The sequence below is a fragment of the Apteryx mantelli genome, chromosome 9 (assembly GCF_036417845.1).
Source record: "Apteryx mantelli isolate bAptMan1 chromosome 9, bAptMan1.hap1, whole genome shotgun sequence".
NCBI lineage: Eukaryota > Metazoa > Chordata > Aves > Apterygiformes > Apterygidae > Apteryx > Apteryx mantelli.
Genome location: NC_089986.1, coordinates 16,943,822 through 16,960,659, shown reverse-complemented (window position 1 = coordinate 16,960,659; position 16,838 = coordinate 16,943,822).

The following is a 16,838-nucleotide window of genomic DNA, read 5'->3' as shown; positions in this document are numbered from 1 at the left end:
GTGACTGGAGCCCCAAAATGTACAGTGCTATGAATTTCTATCCAAGACTTCACTGAAGAAACAGTAATTAATATACCTCCACCTTCATTCTTAGGGCCTCATTGTAAAATCTCCCGTCCCCCATTAAGCTGTCTAATGGGATTGCGTGTGAGCATGCGCTACTCAGCTGCAGAATCAGACTCTTAAAACCCTGAAACAGACCTTTGTAAGCAAAAAGCAAATGCTTGAGAGAAGAAAGTCCACTGATTTCCTCAGGCTTTGAGTCAAGCCCTAAAAGAGTTAAAAATAAATAAATATCACAAAGCAATATGTTAATTTCTAAAGATTGATAAATTTCATTCTAAAACAGAATTTCTAAACAGAATTTTACATATAAAATACTGTAGGTATTGAACCTAGTTTTTATGCATCAACTCTGTGCTGAACTGAATCTTTTGCTTGTAAATGCACTGAGCCTTAAAAGCAATTTCTGTCATGTCCTCCTTCATATTCCTATCTCTTTCATCACCATCCAAAAGGAAACACTTTAACTTCAGGCAATAAGAAGCTTTTGATTCAGATCTAAGTTTGCATGAGCTATCTCCATTACAGTGTACAATGTTAAAAAAATTATATTTAAAAAAATAATTAGATAATTTCTGCTGTTTTGCCTGTTTTAAAATATATAATAAAACTTCAATAAATTATATTCTGGGTCATATCAGCATCTTCTCAAGAAAATGAAGTTAAATCTTTGTAGTAACCAGCAGCTTAATTTTCATTAGGCTAGCTATTCGATAATTAGTCATGCACCATAAATCAAGTCCCCAAGTCTTCTCCAGGTTTCTTAATTGAAAATTATTGTTTCTTGGCTCTGTGGCTAAATGTGCAGCAAGTCTGAGGAGTGATAGATGCTGAATCTAGCACAAACAGTTTGAAACAGTCAGAACTTGATAGATCATTGCCCTGAAGGGGCTTGTAATGGTGGAGAGACTGTGAATTTCAAAATTAAAGGTTTGTTCTTAAAAATCACAAGTGTAAAAGCTAGCTGTAGTTTACCAAATATGTCCTAATCTTCAGTCACTTTTCCTTTCATTACTAGTTGGATTTCAGTAGTTTTTCTAGTGACAATTGTAATGTGTACGTTTGAATATATTTGAAAAGTTAAAATGTTGGCTTGGAAAGACCCAAATTCAGATTATTTTTGCTCCTTCTTTTGTTGGTGGTGTCCTTTTTCTGGTAAATCTCATTAACAAATATGGAAGTTGTTTCATTTTTGGCACTTTCAAACACTGAATGAAATGGTGGCAGTCATTTCAGAGCCAATATGAGAGAACAGATGGGCCTGCTACACATGCCTCAGGTCATAAAATAATTTCGGATATGATGCAATTGTGGCTAAGTAAAAGACTTTTGCAAAGTCAGAAATATATTACTTCACTGAAAGAAGGTAGCCCTTTGTAATTTTTCTTTTGACAGCCTAGCAGACTTTGCACAGAACTCTGCTTGCATTTGCCATCCTGTAGATAAGGACAGCCACAAGGTTTTCTGCCACTCATGGCTTGCTTCCTTGTGATGTGGCGGCCAAGACCTGATGATGACCACAGCAGGAAACAGTACAAAATGCTCCATAAATTTGAATGCAGGAATCATTTGCTGCTAAAAATCTGGGCCGAAGAGTTTTAGCTGAGAATTTCCAAAACATGTTTTTAGTTTTGTATTGAAAACCTTCTCATGTAGGTCTACTTTAAGGAAGAAATGTAGATTCAGAGCTTATCTGGGGTTTATGTATGGGTGTTTATAAATTGCGACTGGCATTAAAGGTGTACCAGATATGGTCTTCTGTAACTCATGAAAAAATATAATTGAGTGTACTGGCTTTTGTGCCTTTGGCTGAGTACTTGCTGCTTCAGGCATTTCTCATGGGAAACCCGATGAAGGCCGGTAGGAAGCGGACGTATGGCTGTAGCGCCAGCAGACGTTGCACACTGACTTCCTGTATGGATGTTCTGGCGTGTGTTACAAAGGACTTTTTGCTGGCAAGGTTCATCTGCTTCCAAGGTAGGCTCTGCCTGCCAGTTCCAGGAATTTTGTGTGTGTGTGTAATAGCATCATAAACGTGGTACTTTTATATGCCCTAGTGAAAATTATTCAGAAAAGACAAGGGTGCATGATGAGTAATAAAGCTCTAAGGAAGGGATTTAAGAGGGCACATTGTCAATTAGGAGAGAGGTTATTAAAACATATAATTAAATAATTACTGTATTTGTGGACCATGTTATTTTTAGGGGCCAAAATGACTGTGTGTAATCTTATTTTTGTAAAGATTTATTCTTGGAAGGGAAAGTCATTTGCCTAAGGGATGTATTGATTTCATTCAGCTGTCACCATCCTTTTGTAAGATGCTACAGACAACAAGCCAAATTTGGGCCTTGATTTATTCAACTTTATTTTATTTTTGCATTGTACCGAATCTAAACGTGGTGCTCTGATTATAAACCAGAATCGTTTTCCAGTAGATTTCTCCAGTTTCACATCAGACCAGACTGCAGCTGGGAAGGTAGTGGAGGAAGGAGCAATGTGGATGTGGACGGTGACATGGAGACAAGGGAGTGAGTTGTGTCAAGGATGAGTTGCTTTAGCCTGGCAGGAGCAACTAAATATGTTATTAGAGGGCTAGACAGATCAGAATTTACCCTATGAAGTGCTGAGCTGAGAGTGTTGAGACGAGGATCCTGATCCCGCTGAGGCTTACAGGAGAACCTTTTTTTTTTTCGGACAGAACTGTAGGCAAAGTTCATGGCTGAGTTCCCTGTTAGTACAATCTTGCGAGTTATTTTTGTCAGTTTTCCACTCAAAATTGTAGAAATATTGCATCATCAGCTGTTCTTAGGGCATTTGTCATTTGCAGTTAAGAAAACATCTCTGGCAAATATGATTTACACCTGAGTTAAAACATTGTTATTAGTGTTTTGGATTTTGTCTGGCTTTTAGAACTGCACAAACATATTCATATTCAGCATTGAAATCCCCTTTACTTTCCCATTCTTATTTTACACATGCAGAAAAAAGAAAAATGGAATGGCTGGGATTTAAGATTATATTTTTAGTTGATACTTAATTGCTATAAACTTCATCTCTGTGATACTAAAACTTCAGGAATAGCAATCACATATTCTTAAGATGCAAAGTAAGAACATTTTGTAATTTGTATTGTAGAACTTTTTTGGTTTTGAGATGCACAGGAGTGTATGTTATTTCACTGATATTTTGCCTCACCACATGTAGATTAAAATAAGATCAAATCTTCTTACTCCCTCAAACCTCCTCTTCCACCAGTGTCCCACAGTCAGAATCTCACCTTGCATACAGAGAGATACTATGGTCATGCCATTAAAGTGAGAAAGATCAGAAAATACTGTAGCTGTTGTTCCTCACGAGGTGGGAACTCTTCTGTGCTCGGTATATTTAGATAGAATTTTCCATTAGTGCAATATATATGATGTGAGCAGCAACTAGTGGATAGATGAATTTGAATGGGAATGCATGCTCCATGTAAGGAAGAGGCAGTGCTTACTCAAATGCTGTTAAAACTCCCTCATTTACAGCTCCTGGAGATGAAACATACAGCAGATTGCCTGTAACCATAGCAATTGGCTCCGACATGAAAGATCTCCAGCATAGAGGTAGTGGTAATGGCAGAAGCGGAGTGGAAGATAAAGGTGTACAGATAGAGACAGCACCAGGTGGAAGTGAACTACTGAATAAGTGAAGATGATGTGGCCTAGTAGGATTCAGGCCGATTTGTGAGTTGGCTGAGAAGGTTTGGGTTGCTGGGGTGACTTCAGGAGAAAGGAAGGGAAGAGAAGGCTGAAGGGAGATGGGAGGTTTTGGTACTGACTTGGCATAGATGACTGAATCAAGAGAGGGCTAGTGTGAGTGGAGGAGACTTTGCTGCTGAGAGGCTGTTGTCTCTCATCTCTCCACGAGGCGGGACAACGAGGATGACTGGGTTTGGGGGCTCCTCCTATGTCAAAATGTCCCACTTCGCTGATGGAGCCTGTGCAGACCTCCTGCAGCTTGGTGTTAGTTCTCAGTGAAGGGTCACAGAGTGATTCCTGTTGTTGAGAAATGGCACTCAGGAAGACGTGGCTTATTCCACATTCCAAAACAGTGCCAGAGGTGCTGGCCTTCAGGTTCAAGCTATGGTAGGAAAAAGACCCAGAAGAAAAACTGCTGGTAAGAGATGGGAAGGAAAGAATTCTTAAAATCTCCAAATGCCTCAAGTTATGAATACTGGTATAAATAAAACATCTGAGACATTTACTTCAATTTTTTGCTTGGGCTTTGTTTTCAGAGCAAACTTTTTTGAAAATATATAAAAGTTGTCCCCTCTCACTATTTACGTCCAACTTAAAAGGAACCCGTCTGAAGAACAACAACTTTACTTAGTGACCCCTGGAATCATGGACGTGATCAATTTTTTTTTTTATAATAATAATGGTCAAATTGACCTAGGAGTCCCAAACAAAAAGAATCCATTTACAAGATAAACTAGGGATTGGAGGTCAGGAAAAGTTCATTGTATAAAACCTTTAAATTAATATGTATGATTTACATCTCTCCAGGATAAATAAGTCTATGAATTCATTAAAAAAACTAGGACTGAACTGCTGAAAACTTCCACCCATTCAGGTCAATGCTACCATCAGCTTTTTTGTAAAGTCTTGTTGAGTTTTGACTGGAAAAAAATCTCAATAACGGGTCTTCTAGGTAGTGATGGTCTAAATCTCTCTGATTAAGAATAAGTTAATTTAAGCAACTGGAATTACACGTGGGTAAGAGCACAGTGCAAGGAATCTGGCAGCTAGAGTTGACAGTCGACATACTGTACTCCAGGGCTGAGCTGGCTTCCCGAGGAAGAGACTCAACTTCCACGCGGCCTGTAAATTCACCACACTGTGCAGACTGCATAAACCCCTTGGTCTCCCTCATGCTGCTTTTTCACTACTTCTTCTTTGCTTATGAAAGTTATTTTTGGTCAGCAAGGCAGTTCTTTACAGAAAGCATAGTAAACATGAGATTTATACAGCTCTGTGTCATCTGTAAATTTACTCAGCTCCCTGGGTAAAAAACAGGATCACAGCAGTGAGCATTTTAATAAACAAGCAAAGACATTTTACAAAAAAAAGAACAGATAGAAGGAGAATGTTACAGTTCAACCCTTTGTATCTAGGCTGTGGGAATAAGCTTGAGGCTTGTATTCATGTTCCCATTCTGGAATATTTTCTCCCTGGGTTTGGTTCTGAATTAGTGCTGTAGAGGATCACCTGTGATTCACTGTTTCACTCTTGTGATTTTTGAAGCAATCAGAAACTCCCAAAGCCAGCTGACTTTGCAAGATTTGGGGGCTAAAATCTGATTAAACATGGTTGCTGGATATCACCCACCACCAAATCACCAGTTTGTCTTTTCAGCAAACCTTTAGGAACATATGATTGCCCTGAGATGTCTGCTGAGAAAGAGATATTCTTTTATGTCTAAGGATTGGCTGGCACTGCTATTGCTAGTGTCTGGCAAAGTTTCACTTTCTGCTATGATTTGTGTTTCTAAATTTAATTTGGTGTGGTGCTAGTAGCTTGGGATAAACATCAGTTATAAATTCTGATTAAAAATAAATAAATTGGAAATATAAACTATAATTTTGACTACCAATTAAAGATTTATTCCAAAGTTCATCTACAATTAAAATGCATCTGAGCCCTAATCTAGATGACACCTTTTTACACCATCTTTGCGAATCTAGATGGTCCTCAGGTGCTTAGATTTTAACATCTGCTAAATATGGTTAGTATCACTGTCAAATTGGAATGAGTCTTCAGCGACTGGGTCCAAGTCTGCAATCATCAACTGTCTAATATGGTAATGGTAACTTCAGTAGTTGCAGAATCAAGACTGATAATTTCTCCCATATCAAATTTATGTACATTGTAACGTAATGAAAATATTCCCCAAGGAGACTTCCTTTGCTATGTACCGCACACAATACCAGTTGAACACACTTCTTCCTGCTTTTTATATTTTATCTACTGATATTACAGTCTCACTGGGAAATACGTTGCCTGATATTGGTGCAAAATGCCTTGAATGGCTTTTACTTGTAAAATGTAAATATATATTTAATGTTAATTACTGTAAATATACCAGTCTTCCAAAAATAATAATTTACTGTAGGCCCCAGTCTAGCTTGAGTATTGTAAACTAAACTAAAATGACCGAATTAAATACTGTGAATCCAGACAGATGTGAAAGGCCTTTAAACTCCCTGAAGGCGTTTGATACCAGTATTTAGAGATTAGGTTTCTGGTGGAAACTGCTGCTCTCTGGTAGAAGAGGTAACTTGCAATGGGGAAACATGCCAAAGCTTTTCTGCAAGAAACAGGTTACTTTTCACATCTGTAGGGGCATTAATTTTCCACTCGGAGGTCAAACTGTAGTCAGCACTGATGCCAACGCACACGAGCACATATCGATAATGACAGGGCGCCTCAGTCGGCAGCGCTCTTACCCCTTGGCTGGGAGGTCGCAAGTTTAAGTCTCCCACCAGGACTCGGGCTGATCCGCAGCGCTGACGCGGCAGCACGGCGCGCAGAGGTGTCGAGCCGTTTGAGGTGCCGTCCTTCACCAGATGAGATGTTAATCCAAAATCCCTTTTGCCTGTCGCCTGTCTAGGCGAGATCTCCGTGGCGCTTTTGTGAAAAGAGGCAGGCTAAGCCTCCTGCGCGGCCAAAACGCCCCGTCGACGAGCGACAGGCTCTGACGGCCAAGGCCGAGTGCAAGCCGTTGTGCCGTTGCACCACCATTACTGTATTTAGCTGAGCACAATGGAAACATTGTCAAGCGTTTTGGGATACGCAGGGTATGAAAGGCCTAATGTAAAAGCCAAAATCTAATGTAGTCTTCTAAATTCTATTGTTTATCGTGTCTCTGCGCACAGACGCACAAATGCATTATATATATATATATTTAGAAAGTGAGGCTCTGTTAAAAATTACATTCAGCTTGAACCCATTCCATTTATATTATGTTGAGCAATTATATTCCTTCCCTCAAACTGATTTTTTTACCATTTTGAAATAAGAACTCTGCATTTAATATCAGACATTCTTTAATAAAAGAAATATATTGTTTAGCTCGTCATGATATAGAGTTGCTTTTCTATAAGTACATTAAGCACGGGTACTCGGGGGATATTTTCTTCAAAGCAAGTGGAAATTCTGGGAAGAAATGTGTTATAACAACTGTCTATGGTTAAAATTAAGAAATAGTAGAAAGCTTGGATGTTCTCTGAGGAATAGGGTGCTATACGCAGCACTGTAGAAATGCCATCTGAGATTGGTTATGGACTAGGAAGACTGCATGTTCCACTTTATTTCATTTCATTTTATTGCATTTCATTTCATTTTATCTTTTATTTTGGTTTATCTTGTTTTGTTTTATATTGTCTTATTTTATTTTCCCTGAAACATTGACTAGATCTAATGTGTTAAATACACATTTTATTTACAATACACTGTATTGATAAATGCATGCTTATGTGACCTAATTCCTAGGAACTCCATATAAAGAGTTAATATGGAAAAGATTATCAGGTAACCATGAGTCTGGGTGCAAATCAGAATAATGTAGGAATTTTGCATTTAACACATTGAAGTGTTCCTTCCCCCTCAAATTAGAAGCTGTGTGATCCTCTGATATCAAAGTATCTATTTAAGAAAATAAATTGGGGAGTAAAACTTCAAAATAGTGCAATCCCCCCCTTTTTTTAACCACTTTGCATAATATAAAGTGCTTAAACTCTTTCTGCAGCAGTCCTGCTGGCTTTCCGTTGCTTGATATTCTGACCATTTTTGAACCCTTGAACTCTGACAGAGAGGAGGGACTTGGAGAGGTTGTCATCTGATCTATGTAAGAAGGCAAAAGGAATAGCTTTCTCTTTAATAGCACTCTTTTCTGCTTAACAGTTGGTGGGAGATTAAAATGATCTAGGTGGATAAGGCAGGTTAAAGGTCAAGGGACACCACAACTCCCCCTCTCCCCCACATGTCAAAATATAGACAGGTCGTTAGAAGTTAAAATTTTATGCCCCTTTCCCAAATATTTCGGTCTATTTATGCACTAATTTTTATTGTAAATTCCAATTCTTGAGGGGGACTGGACCCCTACTAGGCTACTGTCCAGCCTGTGTAGTCGTCAGGTGCTGACATTCTGAGTTTCAGCCATATTAATTGCTGGATAAAGGCTATAATCCCCTCTCTTTGAAGCCCAAGACTGATTTTTAGGCAGTACTTCAAAAGCAGCACACAACTGAAGAGGCATATTTCCTACTAGCACTGAATCAACATGATTTACTCTGTTTGCGTTCGTCTACATACGCCTTGCATATTTGGCTGCACAACAAAAAGGTGCGAGTTGGCTGTAATATAGTCTAAGGAGAGGTTTTTACTATCCTGAAGTTGATATATGACCTCATCTGAGACATACCGTTCCAGATCTTTGCTTTAAGCATCATTAGGAAAGTATAAACTCCTATATCATGCTTTTGTTACCAATGAAAAATCTTGCTTTACGTTTCTAGGATTTTTTTCTCCCTGTAATATCATATTAAAACTATAATTTAGAGTGAGGCTGATTCTTAAACCGGGAATAAATAAGGACTGTGTTTTGAAAAAGCAAACCTTTTTCAAAATGCAGCTTTTAATATCTTAAATACAGCAGCTTCTTAATTAAACGAAGCTGTGATCCAGCAGCAAATATCCATTATTAAGAATAAATAAACATATTGTTTAGCTTGTTTTCAGGAAAAAGAAACGGGCAGAGAGGTCTTTTTCTTGTAAATAAATTTCCAGCAAATGTGGAACTTTCAGTATTTGTGCGTACTTCACTTCTGGCTGTGTTTCTTTTTGTATTGGTGTGTACTTCACTTCTGGCTGGCTATCTGCAGAGCTGCACTATAGGGACTTTCTCATACAGGATTTGCCAAGTATACTTAGTGTTATGTTTGAGAAAGATTAACAATATATCAGATCAAAGGAGAATCCTGCTGCACGGTCTTACAAGATTGTCATTCACTCCCATTATGGCTCATTTGCACAAGATTTTCATGTAATATGAGCCATTGTTTTGATGGCAGTGATTTGACATAAAGACAGGGCCAAAATGCATCTCAGAGTCCTAGTCCGTCAGGCTGGGGGGTATCTTGGGCGCAAAGAACTTGCCAATCATAAAACGCAACTTTGTCTCAGTGATATTAAAGCCTTTATCAGGTGGAAAACTTTTGAATGAGCATTGATTCTAGGAGAAAAACTAACAATGGCCATTTTTATTGGAGCTTAGATGCTGTTTTAACTGGGCAATGTTTTGATTAATATGAAATGCAAACCTCCAGTTACGAGTAATTTTGGTGAGCCGCATAGTCGTACGGCTTGTTTGTCAGGTTGAAATACTGAGTTTGTTTTAAGATGCTTCAGAAAAGTTGGAGAGCCTCACACCAGGCGTGACATATGAGAAATGTATTTATCCCAATGTTTATATTTTAACTTAGTAGCTTATTTTTTAGAAATAAATGTGCCATATGGATGCTTTGCAGATGCTTTAAAATGCAGATGCGTTTGGGTGTAGTGCAAAACAGGAATCAATAAAATCAGTTAGGGAAGAAAAATAGCATTTATTGAATATTTTTCTTCAAATCCTGTCTTCCAAGTAATTTTGGGGGGTAAAGTAAGATTTCATCGGTAAGTAAGCATTAAACTTTACAAAGTCCGGTGAAGTGTTTTTTGTAGAGTCTGATTTAAAGCCACAAGTCAAATCTGGGCACAGCCTGTTGCTTTGGCTTTGATACACCCTGTTGGGTTTAGGTAGCGCAAGAAACTCTGGGCAGGAGTCTATCTGAGATGCCTCAGGCCCAATCCTGCAACTCTCGTGCAGGCTGAACTGCCCCTGACTTCAGACAAGGACTGCGGGATGCCCCTTCTTTCCCACCCTTAGGTACAATTATGCAAGTTAAACACAAAATTTCAGCTGTAACTGTAAGTTTCCTTGGTTTCTTTGGGTCTAAATTGTCATTAAGCTTTACCTACATTTTTTTTTTCCCTCTCAGTTTTGAGGCTTGGTAGTTATTTTTTCCAATGGGGGGCAGGGAGGAGAAAATTATTATTCACGTGAATGTACGAGAAGACGTAGCAAATTTTTTAAGGATTTAGGAAAAAAATTACTTCAAGGAACTAATGGTGTCTTTAAAGCTTACTTATCCATGTGGAGGTATAATGCTAATATACACAGAAAAAGGTCTAAAGAAAAGTTATTGTACATCAGATTATTTTAAGACATAAATGGTATGTTCCTCTCCTTTCTGTATTTATTTGTATAATTAATTAATACTTTGTTATGGACAAGACACTTGTAATAATTCGTTATAAACTGCAAAAGCTATTTTAGAGAGAAGGAAATGTTGAAGAATACCACCATAGTGATATGTTTCAAGTTGTTTTCACACGTGGTATTGCAAGTTACGCTTAAATACATCTGGTGTTCTTTTAAAATAAAAATAACTCAAATATCCTTATAAGAAAATGTGCGATGGAGAGGGAACCTTGAGGCTGGGTTATAAAGTCTGGGTAAATGGACTGTAAAGTGGAAACAGTGAAAAACATTTCAGTTGGGTGACGCTAGCTGGCATCTCCTCTCTAGTCTGTTAAAGAAAAGGATTTATTTCAGGAAACTCATCGCATAGTGTGGAAGGTAGCATCTATATGTCAGCGTTTCCACCGGCGTTTAATGGAAAGCTTAAAAATATAAACATTAAACTATTAGACCAATGTTCTGTTCCTCATCAGGAAATGCTTGCAAAATACATGAACAACAGCGCCCTCTGCATTTGAAAACCCTCTGATTATTAAAAACAGACTTCACAACTTGCAAAAGGGAGCCTTTTAATTTCAATTACTGCTGTTTTCAGCTGCTGTAGGTATATTTGAGGCGGGGGGAGGGGTGGAAATATTCTGATCTATTTTCAAGTGATATGTGACTTTATAATGTTATCTGAGAACTTTAGCACGTTTAGGTTGCAAGAATTAGAGTAGTACATAAAGTTACCTAAAACAAACTAGCAGAAAATAGAAACAAAGATGCTGAATTTCCTTAAACGTAATTTAGATCTGTAGTATGTCGTTAGCAGTGCAGCATATCGCAGTCTGGAAATTTGTTTTAGAACAAATTTGTTGTGTTATTTTAATAATTTTTCCCTACTAAAATATTAGATACGGAATTAGAATGATCTGTTGCTTTTAGTTTTTAGAGAAATATTCTGGGGACTTTCCAGAAACCAGTAGTAAAGCCAGGGACTGATGCATGGCAGTATTTCAGAATTTGTTAGGAATAACGATGCATTTTAAATGGGGGAGTTAACTGTATTTCTTGCAAGGCTCAAAAAAATTATGCAAGGAAGTAATTATTATAAAAATATATCAATTTGAAAAAAGTGCTTTACCTTCCTATAATAATAGACAGAACAAAACAGTCCTGTGTGAAAAGCTCGTGTAGTATTTCTTGATTAAAAAAAAAAAATTAATTTGTACTTGCTATTTATATAAGCAATTAGTACACCTGAGATGCTAATTAACCTCATAATATTCTTAGTTAGCCTTATAAAAGGCATAAGATGAGCTGGTCAATAAATCAGTGTAAACATTATATTTCTCTTGAATTAAATGCAGCTATTTTAGATATTTTCAGCTGACAATACATTTCTTCAAACTAGAAATAGTGAAATATTATAGCTATATATAGATTATATATCCATGAAGTATGGAAAAGTAGCAGAATACTTTGAATTTCTTTTTTAAAATAAATAATCTATTTATAGTCTTTCAGTAGGGATAATTTAATTCTTTTTTGCTATTTCTCATCGCTTCCCTAGTCAATAATTCCTTATCTTTAATATGAAATTAGCTTCTAATAACAACTTTTGCATCTGAAATACAAGGTTTAGAAATGTTCAGGGTTCTTCCTACATGAATGCAGTTTATGGATTCAAAGAAAAATGAGTCGGTATGAAAACTATGTTATAAAGGATTCATTTTATAAAATTAAAGTAGTTAAATGAACAATAAAGAGTGGTGTTCTGTTTAAATGGAATGGAAAGAGATGTGCATTTATGATGCGATATGAATGTGAAAAAATATACTTTTAAAATTTACTTGTTTAAGAAAACTGTCTCTTTGTCAAAGCAATTTAGGAGAGGTAGAAAGTCTAAAATCATTCCATTTCTGCATATCTGCCGGACACTTTTAAGGGGAAATTCAAAGACACATTTGAGTATTAATGTAAGCTTAGATTATTGACATGAAAGGAGTTTAATAATCAGAAAACAATAGTTCTTTGTTATATATCTACTTTTAAGCAATTTAAGATGCTGCTTGGAAAGATATGAAGTCACACACAAAATTTTCAAAGATAAAACACTAATGGCTCTTAGTATCACTGTGTTCATTTAAGAGCAAATTAAAAGAGTGAAAGAATGGTGTAAATAATTGTTTCATATGTTCTTTGCTTGTGACTGCTGTAATCATCCAGGCTGATTTACAAATGTAGACTTGAAGGTTTCTCAGCTTCCTGCAGTGTAGAAGACTGTTACTTTGGCACTCGCACTCATGCCCTTGTAATCACCACTCAAAACCGTGCCCTGGTACTTCCAATTCCCAATCTCTTGATTGAACACCTCATTCTGTGCTAACAAGGTGTCCAAGGTATTTGAACAGGGGCTGCAGTTGGAAAATTGTTAATGGTTTCACTCATTAAGAGTTGCTGCACTAGTTTTGGTAATTTGGTAACTGTCTAAATTGCAAGTTGATTTTTTCCTTCGTTTTAAAGAATGATGCTAAAATTTGAGACCAGGAACATTAACAGCTACAAAACCCCAGAAGAGTGCTTAAATCACTGTATTTGTATTAAAGCAAAGGGTTTTAATGGCAGAAAGGGTATTATTTTATTTTTGAGGTTATGTTTTAGAATTATCAAGAAATACAAAAACAAGTATTAAATGGAAGCCTAAAGATGGAAAATGCATAAAAAGGGAATAATCAACTGTAAAGCGGCCTGCAGATCTTCAGGAAATTATTTAGGAAGCAAAGCTAGCATTAAAATTACAAATGAAAAAGAATGAAACAATTCTCCTTGGGCCTGGGCATGCTTTGGGGTAATTGGGATTAAATTCTTTAAAATCAAAGGATTTATAGCAGCAGCAAACTATAGTACAGGTATCTGAAAACAGGAGTCTTGAAATATTTTTTACTATAGTGCAAGTTAAGCAGAAAGTAAGCCAAGATCAGTGGGCCTGATCCTGCCATCTGTATTCAAATAAGAATCTTTTCCTTTTTCACTCATCTGTCTTGCTCGAGTGCGGTGTTTAGGAAGAAATCTATTCCCTGAAAAAAAAGTAATAAAGAATGATTAAAATCCATTAAAAGAACGACATGTAAGGGATTTTTCTAGTTGTATCCTCCCTCTCATCTGGGATCACTGAGTTACTTTCCTGAGCTATGGAATATTAAAACAGGGAGCAGGTTCTGTTTTGAAACAACAATTTACACCTGAAGCAATTTCTCTGATTTCTCTGAGAGAAGAATTTTCCCCATGGAAATTTGGGTTTTGAAGTGGAAAGAAAGTACTTTTCTTAGAGGTGGAAAAAAATGTTTTGCAGGTTTTTATTTAATCCATTAAAAGTTTGTCATCCTTAAAAACTTCCAATCTACTCGTTTTAAAAGAAATTCAGTGAGTCTCCCTAAGCTGTGTCTTTTTGCCAGGTTTTGTGGTTTTACGATTACATATATCTATCTTTAAAACCGTTCTTCTCTTTGCTGTGGCTGTGAAAAAGGCATGCACAAACCAAGAGAAACTATAAAGGAAATACTAACACTAGCCACCCAGAAGGCACTGTCAAAAACACACTACAAACAAACTAGGAAGAGATTTTTTTCCCCATTGTTTTTGTTACATCAATTTTAAATATTCTTTGTAACTTTAGAATGCAAACTATTTTCAGGCAAAAGTGTGGATGATGTTCTTGTGGTGAGTGGTTTGAGCTTGTTCTTTACTGAACAACTATATATTTTTATTAAAATCCTATATGAAAACATAAAAATAATATTGCAAATATTTTGCCAGATTTGAAATATAATATGATTTGGCCTTCACAAAAATATTCTAACCAGCAGGCAGTACTCATCTAATTTCGTTACAGCAGAATCTCTTATTCCTCCTTTAACCAATACTCTTTCATAAAGTTATGCTAGCCGCGTAATTTGTCTCTCAGCTGGCTGGGATATCTCTCCAAGGTACACAGTTCTTTTTCATGATAGAAAAAAAATGCAAGCAAAAGAGCAAACTGAAAGCATTATTTACAAAGCTGTTACAGGTTGCTTGGAAATATGCTATGAGTAAACGTAAATGTTAGCTGTCGAACAGAACATACTTTTTGTATAGTATAGGAGTGCAGAACATGAAGGCAATATTTGTATTTTTTTATTCATTCCTATCTTTAGATTCATACTTTTTAAAACTTTGTGGCACTTTTATTTAATCAAGAATGGAAATTATGCTGATGTGTAAAAAGCAAAAGACCATTTAAGACCAGTTATGTATCAGTTTTCTGTCGTATGTACATTTTACTCTTCTTGTCTGGCTGCAATTGCAGAGGGAATGGATAAATAATAATTCTTGGAAGGAAAGTTTGCCTGAATTTCAGTGTGTGATTGGTGTATTTCTGAACTAGACAATGGAGGGTCTTTTTTCCTTTTAGTAGTTAAGTCATTCCTCTGGAACTGATTGCAAAGATAGAACCCCATCTGTATAAATTGAAAACTTTTCTTTTTGAACTGGAAGTTGAATGCAGACCATGACTTTTCCATAGAAAAATTACAGAAATAATGGCCCCTGGCTGTGGAGGCATTTTTTTTGTTTTTCATGAATCAGGCACAAAGTTATTTAAATTAATTCTGGTCTCATCACTCTAATAGAATGTCATTACTGATCTTTATAAAAAATATTGAAAATCAGCAGTGTGTGGACATAGTAGCATTAGCTGTTTGACCAACTTCCCTGAACAATTTTTTCTTTATTGAAAAGCAAGGCTACTGATGACAGTGCTCACTCATGATGCACATACTTTGAGCATTTCACACATCATCTTTTTATGTTAATTGTGTACATCAAAAGTACTAACTATTCTATTGTTTCATGATCAATAAATGGTAATTTATTTATTGTTGTTTGAAAATGGTCATTAAAAAAAAATCAGAAGAAACTTTCTTCACGAAAAAGAAACCCTGTAAATATTTCCATGTAATTAAAATGTATATGACCAAATGCAAGTGTTATTTCCCAAACCTAGTGTATGGCTATGCACCTCCTAAAGGGTTCTGCATTTACAGTCTGCTCTTCTGACTGTGTCCACTGCGTAATTTGTGCTCACGTGTGTTTGCAAGAACTGCAAGGAAACAGACTTTAATTAACATGACACTTCATTCCTCCGTGACTGAACTGCCTAATGGAATGCAGGATCTCACGTACCATTGTTAAAATCCTAGTATTTATATAAATGACGAGGTTTCTTTAATAGTTCCCTCACCCCCCTCCCCCCACCCTGCCACTGACATTTCTTTACTTCCCTGGTTTGTGTTCTGAATGCATGGGGCATACGCAGAGCGAGGACCCTTCTTCCCCAGAGTTTCCTGGATTGGTTCCTTTGTAGGGGAGGAGGAAGCTACAGGGTTGCGGGAGCCAACAGCTCCATCCTGGGCTTGGCACACTCGGTTGGCCCTTCTCTGCCTACTAGTGTGCATAGGCATCCTACAAAGCTCATCTCTGTCTCGGTGAGGTGGTATGAGCACTCTGGGGCTCCCAGGTGTATCCTGCCCTCTGAGATGACATTGCTCTGGAGGAAGGACAGAAGCTGCACTTTCAGTAAAGGCACTCCAGACCTGAAAAGACTGGCGCCTTGCCTTAGGGTCAATGCGGCAGCTGAAAGATAGCCCAAGTGCCACACTATAAGTTCCAAAATATAGGACATTCCTTCTGACAACCATTAAATCAAAAGAAATTTGCCACTGACCTGAGCAGAAAGAGAACTGAGGTCGTCTTCAGAGCCTCTGCCCATCTCCTCGTACCACAGCTCAGCAGCAAGCTCCTCCCAGCCAACACTGGCAGCTACGTGTCTGCATTGAAGGGAGCGCGTTTGCCAGGCTCCAGCAGAAAGAAGGAGCAGGGGCTGTGGGCCTTGGAGAAAGGTGAGAACGAGACGACTTCTTGCACTATGAGGAAGCACCTAACAAAATGTCTCCCTGCCACCTCTGTAGCACAAGATGAAAAGGGCAGAGGTTTCAGTGGAAGATAGTTAGGTCTAAGGTGCCTAAGTCCAACCCTTAATAAGGAAATATATTAAGCATTTAGGTTCAGCGTTGGCCTCACTCTTGCTACAGAGGGAGAGTAAATTGATAGCTCCAACTCTCCCTTTATTCCAATATCAGGTTTCTCTGCATTTCCTGTCTTACTCATCACTTTATATCTGATGTTTCATACATAACACTCAACATATGCTTTACAAAAACAGATCCCACAACATTACACAGATCTGAAATAAGTGCTCTTACTTTTTCAGCCTTTGGGTGGTTCTTGGCTGTATTCAAAAGCTTCACTTTCCAGCTGGGGTAATCAAACTAGCTACTGAGAAATTCCTGCACAAGTCAGAACGCTGTTCAAAGCTATCTGTGTTTTCCTTGTTGGTTGTTTATTTCTAATAGTAA